General features: G+C 37.4%; 1 long non-coding RNA gene across 1 annotated transcript; it reads left to right on the top strand.

The window, feature by feature from the left end:
* The first annotated feature begins 2,266 nt into the window (after nucleotides 1-2,266).
* Nucleotides 2,267-13,426, top strand: LOC102028099. Its single transcript, XR_260851.1, has 2 exons — nucleotides 2,267-2,361; nucleotides 13,146-13,426. It is a non-coding gene; the product is annotated as an uncharacterized LOC102028099 (long non-coding RNA).
* The last annotated feature ends 1,006 nt before the right edge of the window (nucleotides 13,427-14,432 follow it).

Raw genomic sequence — 14,432 nt, 5'->3', positions numbered from 1 at the left:
AATTTTAATGCATAAGTACATGCTCCCATCTTTTTTGCACCCACTATAAAATAGAAAAAAAGGGAGGTTTGTCAAGCCAAAACCTCTGTGAGGGTAGCACAATGAAACATGATTAGAGTCAAATTTTAAAAAATCATAGGCTAGACGGTATGGACATTCACCCAATATTTAATAAAAATAATTACCATCTTTAGAAGCTAGAGAGGTGGTATACCTAATTCTTAGGACAAGTTCTACAGACTGAGCTCATGACTTCTAAGCTCAGCTCCTACAATGCTGGACAAGTTATTAATCTCAGAATCTCTGCCCTCATATGTAAAATTGAATTGATAATGATGGTAAACTTTCTCATAAGGACTAAATTACCTAATATATTGGTAGGATACATCTTGGTACGTGTAAGTCCATGTACAAAGGCTGGGGAGTGAGAGGAAATTGGCTATTTCAAACGCTGACATTTAACCAAACTTTCTTCCAGACCTATGACTCTAGTAAGACCATTTGTATCTGGCGACTGTAAACCTTCAGACTTTCCAGGTTTCAGTGAAAAATTGGCTCTTTTTGCACCCACTTTTCCTTCTGTGTGCACTGCAGCTATGGTTCCCACCTGCCCCTTCTGCCTTCTAGTCTTCTGCCTTGTGACATTTATTTCAGGGCTATTGTTTCACTGTCATAACACTTTATTCTCTTTATCATTATGAGTTTATATTTAACCTTTTAATATATTTACTAAAATCTTCATCAGAAGCCGAACTACTGAAGAATCAACCTCTATCAAAAGCTTAAACTCTCTCTACAAAGCACATGCCACCAAAAGCCTAGATCAGTAACAATTTGAAAATAGCAAAACCCATCTGCTTAACATTAATTGTTATATAGTGAAAAAATAAATCCCCATTAAAGGTCTACCAACCTTAAATTATTCTTACATATACCATGCACCCCAAGCCTCTTTTACTCAGCTCCAAAATACATGGGCTCTCATGCTGTAAGAATTCCTAGTTGCCATGGATAAAAAGCCTATGCCCTCCGATGTGGAGTGCTTAACTGGAAAAAAGCCAAACATGAAAATTGTTATTCAAGCAAAACAGGCTCCCATCACTGCTCCATCCCTGCCTCAATACGCTTCACTCAACACCAAGCCTTGATGCAGTTTTATCAGAGAGGAGTGGAGAAGGCAAAGAACAAAGACAGGAGAAAGAGTCTGTTGCATTGCACTTTATGAAATCTACTCCCTAAAGTAACTCCACAGGCTGTGAAAGTGGAAAACCACCGGGGACACAATAGAACAAGACTGAACTGAATTACCCTTATTTATTTTCCCATGGAGCCAGAGACTACACATTCATAGTCATTAAATGCAATCCATATTCTACAATGGAACCATCAATTGCTATGTACCTGACATAAATAGCCAACACACTAAATCCAAATTAAGAAACAAGCTTGGTTTTTAGACAGTGGTGGGAAACTGCTGCCTGACAGTACAGTAGAGACTTAATTTCCCCCAGTGAGGCCGTCACCACACATCATTTCCTACAATCATATTTACAATCCCTCCTGCCCTCTCCCTCACTTTTTCTGAAATCCAACTCACATCTATATTCTAACAATTGATAAAAAGTTGTACTCTGTTTGCTTTTTCTTCCAGATTACAGCTGATGTAACTGAAAATGATTTCATCCCTATAAAAATCAATCAAGAGTTTGGCTCCCTGTGGCTTTCAAAATAAATCCAAAGAACCCCAAGTCTTCCAACAAGGGATGGAGGATTGACCACATACTGTTAGCTATCCCCTCTCCCATAACCCTTGAAATGATAGTAAACGAATCAAAAACTGTATGTTCATAATGTCTGAAAGCATAAAGAACAAGAGGCAGTAGGAGCAGGAGAACTATCACAGTTTAAAAGGATGAAGAATGAAAAGTAGATATTAAAAGGTTAATTTTTCACTGAAACATACAAAGTCTTAAGGCTTAGAATGACCAGATACAAGTGATGTCACAGAAAACAAGAAGATTGTGTAAGAAGATTGTGCAAATGTCAGCATTTGTAAGAATCAATCTCTCCATTACACACACACACACACACACACACACACACACACACACACACACACACACCCTTAGGAAGAAGACAAGTTTCTATGTTGAAAGGATACCCACTCTGAGTGCTCAGGATAACAAATAACAAAAGACCTACACCAGGGCACACCCTCAGTGTGAAATTCTAGAACATTAGTAATAAAAAGTAGACCCTACAGGTCTCCAGGGAGGGGTGCATCACCTACACTGGGCCAAGAATCAGGAAGTCATTACATTTCCCAATGGCACGGTTGTCAGATGACAAGACCTAGTGAAGGTAAGACTTTCAGTAATAATTGTATTTTATATATGGTAAAATAATTCAAGCATGAAGATACAGAATCCTATGGATTTGTAATTCTTATAATATTTCTGCAAATATTTCCTCAAGAAATTCTGAGAGACTGATATTCAGACATCAAAATGATTGCAAAGAAGTGGACATGAACTCTAAAGATAAGCATAAATATATATTTAGCTGTAAAACTAAGTTTCAAGGTTGATCGTAAAGGAGACCGACATTGGATATAGGCTCTTGCAGTGTAGATAAAGCCAAAACCTGACATGGAACACAGAGAGTATTTGAAAAATAGATTGAGGCCATTAATAATCTCTCACATGCTAACTAGAAATGAACAATTACTACTTCTAAACAATACTCGACATAGGCAGAGTGTGGAAAGGAAGGGATACTAGCTAATTTCAGTATTGTTTCTAGTTGAGGGCCAATAAAAGCAGACCAAGAAGAGAAAGGACAAAGAGTACTACAGAAAGTTATTAGTATAAAAGTTTCCACCGGAACAAAAATACAAACTTTCCAAAAGTAAAGAGAAACCATACAATAAGAGAGATTCGGTATATTTAAAAATTGTATCATAAAACACTTCACATAATTGCAGGCTCACATGTGTATGTGCATGTCTACATTCAAAAATTTTTAAACACACTTTTTAAGAGATCTGCAAAAGAGAAAAGGAAGAGGATGGAAGAAACAAGACTTGATTATGGAATTCTTATTGTTTAACATTTTTATTAGTATGTGTCTACAGTACATAAAATCACAGCTATCATGCGAAGATGGTACACATACATAACACATCTTAATTCTTTAAACAATGATAAAAATGGAGCCTTTGCCAATGGAAAGGAGACCAAGAGTTGGAAGGAATGGGGAGGGAAGTGAAGGATGGAAAAATTACCAAAGAGGAATAATTTAATGTACTTGAAACCATCATAACTTAACTGTTGATTCTTAGTGAGATATAAGCAAAGAATAGAATCATTTCAAATTGTTTGTATTTATCATGTTATTGGCATAGTGCTGGAATTGGCATTCTGAGGATGATCTGTGTGTAGTGTGGGATAAAGTACACTAGTTGTTACAGTGTTGTCACTAAGTATCTGGATTTTCATCAAGGATGAAATTGTACAGATATAAAATTGGTAAGATTAAATAAAACCACTCTAATTTTAAATGCAAGTTGAAAGAATTAGGATAAGCCTATGAAATATTTTTTTCTCTACAAATTAAAAATTTATATTCCCTGGGCCCCTGTAAAGGCCTAGAAACAACAAATCAATCAGTGGTAATGACCTATCATACTATCCAACTGTTTTCCAAGAAGCAGGGATCCTGAGAGCAGCCAGGCATAAATTCTCCATCTTGTAATTGGAAATGGTCAGAATGCAAGGATAATGTCAGAAGGGCTAAGGAACCAAACTAGAAAATTTACTACTGGCCAAAGATGAAACCTTGAGCATCAACAAGGATAATAGTAGCAGTTAGTCACATATGTACATTTAAATGCGTGTGATTATAATTAGATACCAGAACACTTCTGGGTAAATTCTGAAGCAACCAGTTAGTATTTCAAAAATCAAATAAAGAGGGGAAAAGAAGTTGCCTTGCCTTAATGCCAAGGAAAATTCTGAAGTTGGGTGATAGAACTACAGTATAGAAAAGGCAAGATAGCAAAACCCAGCAAAGTTGAAAAGCATCTATGATAAATAGTATATTCATCTCAAACCTTTAACCATGTTGGCATTAGAAGTCCCACATTCAGAAAACCTCTTAGTCCCAACAAACAGTAAGGTTAGTTGCACTATCTATGAAAACACTCCCAAGGCCAAAAGCTTCTACAGGCTTAGGCTAAGACAAACTAATCTAGCACTTGCTTGAAGGCCCAACTTTTATCCTTACAGATGGGACTTCATTCATTTTAGAGGGGTTATGTATACTGAATTGTAATTTGCACATAATCTTCTCTTTAACTCATAATAACAATAGCTTCTAATTACAGAGAAGCTATCTTCTGCTGTGCATTATAGAAGCATTTTACAAGTAATTTTTCATTGAATCTTCATGCTAACTTGATACCACTTTATTTCCATTTGCAGAGGAGAAAACTGACATTCCCATGGGTTAACTTAATTTCTCAAGGTGACCTAGCTTCTAAGTAGCAGAGTCGGAATTAGAGTTTAGGTCTGTCTGATTCTAAAGCCTCGCCTCTTCATCACTATACAATAATCTTGTTTATTTTCCTCCAAGCAATTATTCCAATCACCATTAGCCCAAAATTAAACATAGAATCTTAAAGTTCTCCACTATCTCCAGGTTTGAGAATTTTTTTGGATAGAATCAAATATAGAATACAAGTAAGGACTCCACCCTACTAAATCTAAGTGCACACCACCCAGTATCAATTTGAAAAGGAAATTAGCTTTGCTTTATGGAAGACTCAAATCATAGGTCTCCATAGCCTATAAACCCAATGGATGTTCACCTCAAAAAGCTCAAAAGATTGTAAGCGAAAGTATGAAAGTTTTACTACTCACAGAGACAAATATGGAACTGCAAACTTCTCAACAGGAAGCAAAAAAATCAGCGGCACAATAAGCTCCTGCAAATTCATTCATTAATGTATCTTGCTACGGACTTACAACTACCTACAATAGTGAAAGCAGAAAGATAAACAAAGAGACATCTTTCAAGTCCCTAACTGAGATCCACTTTTTAAAATACAGTCTTTACAGGAATCAATAGGATTCACTCCTCACCACACTATTAAAAACTATTGGTAGTGAGGGAAATCATATTCTGACCTCTAGCACTCTACTCTATTGGGGTTACAGACCTAGATACATTCATTGAGAATAGAGCTGCGATAAATTTATAGGGAGAACCTATGTGGGAGTATATATATAATTCAAAAAATGTGCAGGTTTTAGAACCAAACAGTCACAGGATTGTGTCTTAGCTCTTTGAGGTAGTAAAAATAATTACAGTGTTTATTACTGATGTCATTTATTATTATATAATGTATACCAAGTACTGTAATAAATATTTGAATTATGTTCTCAAAGGTCACACAGGTCATAAGTGATTCTAACATGGGTCTGTCTGACTTTGAAATCCATTCTCCGTTGCAGAAGTACCTTCTTACTGACACCTGGGATCTCTTAGCCCTTCCAGAAAGGCAGAATTTCTTCCTTTTTATGCTTCCCATTCAGACCCTCACTTTCATCCAATGTACTTGTGAGATATGGCAATTTGGGAAATTACTATGGAGCTTCCACTTCTCCATCTCCAAAGTGTCAACAGAAATACTTGCCTCCTGGTATTGTTGAAAGAATTACATATTTCATGCTCCAATGGAAGACTTAATCTTACAGTCTGATTTTAACAAGTGTTAGCCCCCATTGTGTTTAACTGTTCTAGTAATATGAAAAATCAAGACTTATAAAGCCCAGCTTTCAACCATAGAGTGTTTAGAATCTGTTTTATTTCACCACTAATAGGAATCAATTATTCTGAAATTACTAACCAAGCCTTGACATCTATTTTAGGATGAAACTCTAGGTGAAATGACACAGTAATTTAATACAATACAAATTTTCATGTCTTTAGGTCTTTAGTCTGTGTGCTGCTCTCCCTTGATTAAATTCCATCGTTGAGGAAAAGTCGTCCAAAATCTAAGAGTTAGTGTCAACCAACAGAAATGCACCAAGCTTTTGGGCAGCAGCACCACTTTGCTTGCCAGCTTCTTAGAACACAGCAGATTATCCCTGGGCTTTAAAATGGTTTTAGCAGAAGCCCAACATAGACACTGTCATGTCTTACTGGAAGGTCATATAACCTCATTGTGTATAATGTGACCTTAGAGGTTGAAATCATGTGACTTTTCTCTGCTTCCAATTCTCAACTATAACATGAGGCAGGAGAGCAAGCTGAGTGTTTTCCTAGCTGTAAAGAAACTCTAAAGTAATGTACAAGTAGATGATTTTGTTTTTGAATGAGAACTTCACAAACACCTAAATTCACCATCTCCCAAGATTTGTAAACTCTTCCCAAGATTTCTCCCTGAATTTGAATAGAATTAAAATATTATCACTCTTACTGCTAGCTTTCTGATATACTTTGCTGAGCAGAGGAAATGTGGAATTACGATCTTTCCACTGAACACTGTTCACTTGGGGGTCAGTGAATGTACTTGTCATGCCATAAAATTAGGTTAAGAATTACTGATCTATTTGGTCAGCAGCTTTGAGGAAAAAGTGAAAGAGCTGTTTGTCCGGAGCCAGAACATCCAGATATATATCTGTGACAGTCCATTAAATCACAATGTCCTCTTCTTACACATTAATTCTAATTATGGTGTAATAATTCAATTAACTACATATTGAGATTATGGATTCAGTTTCAACTATTATTCTCGCTCTATCTTTCCTCTTGTATCCATTATGCTCCTGAGATTTTTTCCCAACCACCAATTAAAACTCATTGGATTTTTAAACTCATATCACATATAATTAGAAAAGAGAATCTTCAACTGTTTCTGGCATTCTAAAGCCAATGATTCATAATTTTACAATTCCTGAAAACAATTTCATTGCTGGATACATATCATCATTTATTAATTCATTCATCCAAATACTTATTAAGGGTATACTAGTTGTCTAGTCCTACACTGAGTATACATAAGGCTTATAAACATGAATTAAATTAATTCCCTGCCTTTACAGAATTTATAACCCAAACTTTGAAGATGCACTGTATTAAACATTATCAAACTACTTGCCATAGGAAAAAGTAGTAAAGCACAAAGGTTAAACCTTCTAGCTCTGGAGACATCTTAGAGTTGAATTCTGGCTCTGATTCCTGACAGTTTTCTTACTGAGAAGGAAGGAAAGTAACATGGTGACAGCTGGTCAGGATGGGTGGCTGCGGGAGCTGTTGAGGTAAAGTGTCAATGCTGTGGTGAGTGTAGTAGTTGACAAAAGAGGAGCGTACAGACAGTGCTGCCAAGTTGTAATCAGAAAGAGATTCACTCCAACTGTAATTATCAATGTAAGCCTTGTACCAAAGGTGGCAGTCCAACCCGACTTAGCAGGATGAATTATGGATCCATGGAGGTGAACCACAGAAAAGGTACCACAGGCAAAAGAAATACCATGAATAAAAACAAAGAAGTGGGAGTGCAAGCTGTGTGTTCTGGAAACGAGCAATTCAATCTAACTAAAAGACAGAGACAAAAATGAAGTTGGAAAGAAAGGTGCAGGTCAGGTTGTGAAGAATTGTATACTCCAATTCAGGTATAGGATTTTAACTTTAATTGGCATGGGTATTCAACCGAATTCTCCTGAAGGTAAGGTAATCTTTGCAAACAAGGCTTAGGTCCCAATAGAAGGTGATATTTTAACAAATTTCTGTTTCTATTATCACAGGAAAATCAATAACTATACAGTGTATTTCATGCTGGAATCATGCCTGCTTTCTGTCAACCACAGAGAAATGACTTCTGGCAACTAGAAACATAAGTTGAGGGAAAATGTGTTTATTGATGCTTAGTTTAATTTATTGCTGCTTCTAGGGCTTGACAGAAAGAGAAAGCAAGCTTAGAGGAAAATGGCAAGTGGTAATATGGCTCAGATCATTTTAAGGAAGGATAGGAGTGTTCTGTTCTCTTCAAACTATTAAGACACAATATCAAGTTACTACTGAAGCAGGCCCTTCAAGGATTTAGAAATTGAAAGAGATTCATGAAATAAAACCTGAGGTCACCAAATCAGAGTTCCCTATGACCACTTACCCACTTTTTCACATGGCAACTAATTGAATTCAAATGTTCATAGGGTAAAAATCAGAGAACTCTAAAATTTCATAAAGCACTTAAGTTACACACAACTCATGGATATCCTAGCCAGGGCTCTTTTAGCTGCAACAGGAACTAAAATTAAACTATCTCTAACTGAAAAAAATATAACCCACATAGCTACAACTTCTAAGAATTCAGATATAAATAATTCTATGTGCTCAAATAATGTCTTCCTGTCTCACTTTTGTCATTGCTTAGCTCTGTAATCCTCTGGGTTAGGTTCATTCTCAGAAAGAATTTCTTCCTAAGGAGTTAATAATGACCACAATAATCCCAGCTTGTTTGACCTTTATAACTAATGATCCCTCCCACAAAAAAATATAAATATCACGTCTCTGTTAATGTCATACACTGGGTTTCATGGAAGTGCTATGATTGATCATACTTTTTAGATCAAGCATCAGAGTCAGAAAGAGCTTAGCCTGCCCACCTCTATGATTAACCACCAGATGTTTTATATAAACCTTAATAACTAAATTCAACATCAGAGAAGTTTGTTTCTTTTCTTTCTTGTGGGGAGGTTGGTTTTTTCCGGTACCTGGAATCGAACTCACAACCTTGCACTTGCCAGGCAGGCGCTGTGCAGCTGAGCTAAATCCCCAGCCCTGAAGTTTGTTTCTTCATCAAACATTCATGTTCCTAATTGGCAGAGGACAACTAGGTAGGTGCTTTATACATATTGGAAAATTTAAAATTCTTGAGCAGAGAAATCCAGGTGGTAGAAAATGATCTCTCACTGACCAACTCAAAGTAGATTGTCAGGTCAGGGGTCAAGAAATCATGCCACTGCCATCTGCTCAGAATGAGCCACATGGGCTGCATTACCAGGTATGTAGATCGCCCAGCCCATAGTCAGGGTACCATGGTGTCTTATTGCTCTGGGAAGACTGACGATTTCCATTGTTAGCGTAGTGCCAGGGCAGATCAAGACAGGGCACACCTTGCTGATCTGAAGGTTGGTCAAATAAAACTAGCTCCTCTGAGCAGAACAGGAAGTGGCCATCAAAGCTATATCTGCCGTCAGGAGCTTCAGAAGTCCCCTGGGGGGGACTTTTTTTATCTATTCCTCAGTTGATGGGCATTTGGGTTGTTTCCATGATTTAGCTATTACAAATTGCACTGCTATGAACATGGATAGACATATATCGCTGTGGTATGATGCTTTCAATTCATCTGGAAAAATACCCAGAAGGGGATTAGCTGGGTCAAATGCAACCTCTAATCTTAATTTGGCTGGAGAATCTCCAGACTGATCACCACAGTGCTTGCACTAGTCTACACTCCCACCAACAGTGGAGAAGGGTTCCTTTTTCCCCACGGCCTCGCCAGCATTTTTTATTGTTGATTTCTTGATAATAACCATTCTTTCTGGGAAATGGAATCTCAGTGTTGTTTTAATTTGCATTTCTTGAATGGCTAATGATGTTGAACATTTTTTCATGTATTTATTTGAAATTTCTATTTCTTCATCTGAGAAAGATATATTCATCTCATATGCCCATTTTTGTATTGGGTTTTTGAATTTAGGAGGACTGGTTTTTAAAATTCTTTATATGTTGTAGATAGAAGTCCTTTGTCTGAGGGGCATTACCTTTGACAAAGGGGCCAAACAAGTTCACTGGAAGAAAGATAGCCTCTTTAATAAATGACACTGGAAAAACTGACTCACCACGTGCCAAACACTGAAACTAGACCGATGTCTATCACCATGCACCAAACTCAAGTCAAAATGGATCAAACATATAAATATTAAAACAGAAACACTAAATCTACTGGAACATAAAGTAAGTAAAAATCTTGAAGATATACAGGTAGCAGAGAGTTCATGGGCAAAAAGCAAATTGCACAGGAAATACTTCAAAGAATCAACAACTGGAACCTCATCTTATTGAAAAGGTTTTGCACATCTAAAGAAATCACCATCAGAGTAAAAAGAAAACCCACAAATTAAGGTTTTATAATGTTTGAAAATCCTTGCTTCACTACTTAACACACACACATGCATTCACAGAGGCACACACGGAGTTACCCATTTATCTTTTGTAATAATAATAAACATTCTCTTATACTCAGAGAAACTGCTTTCAGCAACCTCCCCCATCAACTACTTCCAGTATTCTCTATTAAAACTGGAAGGGTGGTGTTGTAGGAGATAAAAATCCCTCATTAAATACAATCTCATCTTTCAGCACCTGTTTTGGTCAAGTGATATTCCCATGCGTGTTTTTAATGAGGATTGCTCAGTAGAAAAATACTCTTCCATCTTGGGGCTTTACTGTTCCTTAAGTCCTCGGGATCCACCCAATTCAGCTGTAAAGTGGGGACAAAGAATAGAGTCATTTGTGAAAGTTGGGTGCCTTACTCAGGTTTCCCATCACTGGATGCAATACTTGACACTCACTCTTAAAGAAAGTGAAGTGTATTTTTGCTCATGAGTTTAGTTGGTTCAGTTCATGATTGAATGACTCCAAGGCAGAAATAACACAGTGGATGGGAGTGGTGGAAGAAAGTTGCTCAATCCATGGAAGACAACAACCAGAGAGAGAAAAGAGAAACTGAGGACAAGAGTTGCCAAATTCTTAATAGTTCCACCATTGCTAAAAAGTCCAAGTCCAAGGTCTCCTCTAAGACTCAAAGCAAACCCTTAGCTGTGAGGCTGTAAAAATTAAAAGAAAAGTTAAACGTTTTCAGTACGCATGGCATGGGGTGAATATTCCCATTCCAAAAGGAAGGAATGGGGGAAGAGGAACAAATGAGATCAAAGCAAGACTGCAAGCCAGTAGAGCAGACATTAACTCTCCCTGTAGCTCCATGTCTAGCAGCTTGGCGAACAGTGGAGAGATATTAACTCCAAAGGATATGGATGGTCTTCCCCCTTTGGCCTTGGTAATTGCAGCCTACAGGACCTTTCCCTGAGGCTGGCTCTCCTCACTGCCTGTGATTTTCCTCAGCTAATATTCTCATATCCTGGCATCTCCGACTTCCTGGGGTCCCCACAGTACCTTCAGCTTTACTCTTGCAACTTCATGCATTGGCCTCTCAGAAGCATATTGTCTGGTGACCCAGACCTTCCTTTAAAATCTCCAAAACCCCACTAGCCAGGCATTCTGCATGCCTGAAAAACCAGCACCATGTGGTTGACACCAAAGTTTACCACCAATTTGAACAGTAATCTAGTCCCCTGGGACCACATTGGCAGTGACTTCTGGATGCCTGGATGACTGACCTTGGGCAAACATTTGCCTAGGCAGCTCTGAATGAGCAGGGTATCCTCAGGCTCTCTTCCCAAAACAAAGTCATCCAACAGTTCCTTTTTAAACCCATGAGCCTGTGATAGGTGGAATCTGGACAATTCTTGAGATGCCTTTAAGCCATTTTTTCAATTTGTCCTGATGCAAAGTATTTGGCTTCTGTAATTTAATCTTTTCATTTAATCTTTTCATTTACCAAGTTCTCCTTGGCCCCAAAGTACATCTATTCTCCAGACAACCACAAAAGATCCTCTAGAAACTTGTAACCAGTTCTCTCCTCTGTTCCAAATCAGCAGCTGTCCTCTTATATCACTAAAATAAGACCAAAATTCTTACCAATGGCCTACAAGGCTTTTCATTATATAAACTACATCCATCCATATCCCTCCTCAATCCTACACATTCTCTTCAGTATAACCACACTGGACTCTGCTCTTCCTGGAAAGAGTTAAGCAGGCTTCTATCTCTAGGTCTTTGTACTTGCTCCTCTTCATGGAACACGCTTTCTTAAATTTTCAGTATGGCTCTCTTCCTAGTGACGTTTCATTTTACATATAACACCTACTCCTACCCAAGACTCTTTATTCCTTTATTGTACTTTATTATTTTTGTGTGTGGCAATTTCACATCTTACATATTAAGATGATTTTGAATATTTCTCTCCATAATAGCATAAACTTTGTGTAATTTTCTGGTATGTTTCACTTAAGAGTATGGTCTCAATGTTCATTCATTTAGCTATAAATGTCTCGAGTCTATCCTTCTTTGTGGCAGAGTAGTACTTCATTATATAAAGAAACCATGTGTTTTTTATCCATTTATCATTGGATGAGCATCTGGGCTGTTTCCAAGATTTGGCTTACAATCTGTGCTGCTATGAACATTGGTGTGCATATATCATTGTTGTTTTAATGTTTTAATGTTTGATGTTTTTAATTCTTTTTGGAAGATACCCACAAGGGGAATAGCTGGGTCAAATAAAACTTCTAGTTTTAGTTTTTTGAGGAAGCTCCACACTGATTTCCACAGTAGTTGTGCCAGTCTACACTCCTACCAACCATGGAGAAGTGTTCATTTTTCCCCACAGCCCTGCCAGCATTTGCTATTGGTTGATTTCTTGATAATATTCCAAAGATCTAAATAAAATATTTAATTTTGAGTGTCGTAACTTGGTGATATTATCAGAAATTCTTCACCATCCCCTTTAGCCACTTACTTTAACCCAATTCCTTCTAAATTGTGAAATGCAACTGAATTAAATTCTCAACTTCATACTGTTCAGTTTTATGCTGAGGAATCATTCTCAAAAATGATGACTCAGGTTTTAGAATGCTTTACTTTAATCCTTTTGGGGAGTGGTCTTTAGTAACTAGCTAGTCATTAATAAAGCCTACTCCATTTTCCTGAAAATAATACTATATAATCTACATAAAATATAATGTTTACTTTTTTCTGTGTGACAAACATACATCTAAGGATAGTTTCCAGTTTTCAAGTGTTCGATAATTAGTTTTGTGTGTCAAGATAGCTTAGCTATGGAGCGCAATTTTTGGATCAAATACTAACACAGACATTGCAATGAAGATATTTATCAGGTTTGATAAACATTTGCAATCAGTAGATTTGAATAAAGTATGTTATTCTCCATTATGCAGGTGGGCCTCCTCCAATCAGCTGAAGGACTTCAGAGCAACCACTGAGATTTCAAAAAAGGAAGAAATTCTGCCTCTGGACTGCAACACTGAAAACTGAATATTCTACCTAATTATCCTGATCTATTGATATCATTCAAGATTAACATATCAGCTCTTGCCTGAACTTCCAAAATGCTGCCCATCCTTACAAACCCCAAACTTGTCAGCCCCCACAATCACTTGAACCAATTCATTAGAGTCTTGATAGAGAAACATGAATAAACAACTCTAGATCTAGAAAACTGGAGAACCAAAAATGCAAGGGCTTTGGAGACCCATAAAATGATCTTTCCTTACCCAAGGTTATTGAAACTGAACCCTGATCAGTCCACAAGCCAATAGTTTCTCTGCTGGATTTGAATCTTTGCCAAAGTTGCCATGGGCCACCACTGTGATTTCACGGTTCTGGTTCCCAGCACTGCTGCAGTGCTACTTTGAGAAAAATAAATCCCAGTCTCTTTAGAGCTGGGCTCAACCAAATATACCCAAAACTGGGCTTCTACCAATTCTAGATCTAATGACCCATCCTTGTATTTCTCATACACATCCAATTTTCAGGATGGGTCACTTTCAGCTCATTGTCCTTTGCCTCTCAGGCCCAGAATTTCTCATTCACATTCTATCCAGACTTAGTAAACAGGTTGTTTTCCTTTTGATGTTCTCAAAACTAAAAAAAAAAAAGTCAGATTACAGCCTCTGTCATCAGAACATCAGGTTGCTTGTCTTCTAAGAGTGATCAGCCAAGGATTTAAGAAGGAAAAATAACATGATTCTGAGAAAAGCTAGCCCCATTGACTCTACATATATTTCCCCTTCTGAGGAGATGTTCTCTAAGCATTAGTGCAGTGACCACAACTCTCCTTCTGAATGAAGGGGATCTGCCAATTCCAATGTGATTTTCCTGGAACCCAGAGAAAAAAATAATAATCTCTTATACAGCACATACCTGCATGTCTAAATTTGTTACTGAAAAAAGTTATATGCCATAATGTGAAAGTGTTTAATTAATCATAGCACACTATGGCGACATTAGTTGTAGTTCTGAAAGATGGACGAAGCAGCAGTCTAGGAAACTACTCCAGCTCTGCCAATCACTCTTTGTGGAGTTTTGTGCATATGGCTTTTCTCTGAACATTCATATATAAAATTAAATATTCCATACAGGCATACATAATACTGATAACAGTTGTGTGGACTGTGATGAGCACCAATCAAGACATCACAGGAAAAATAGTTACCTTGGCTTCA

Source organism: Chinchilla lanigera, unplaced genomic scaffold (assembly GCF_000276665.1).
Source record: "Chinchilla lanigera isolate Chin_1 unplaced genomic scaffold, ChiLan1.0 scaffold00021, whole genome shotgun sequence".
Classification (NCBI taxonomy): Eukaryota; Metazoa; Chordata; class Mammalia; order Rodentia; family Chinchillidae; genus Chinchilla; species Chinchilla lanigera.
The sequence above is the reverse complement of the archived record's forward strand: the minus strand, read 5'-3'. Positions and strand labels throughout refer to the sequence as shown.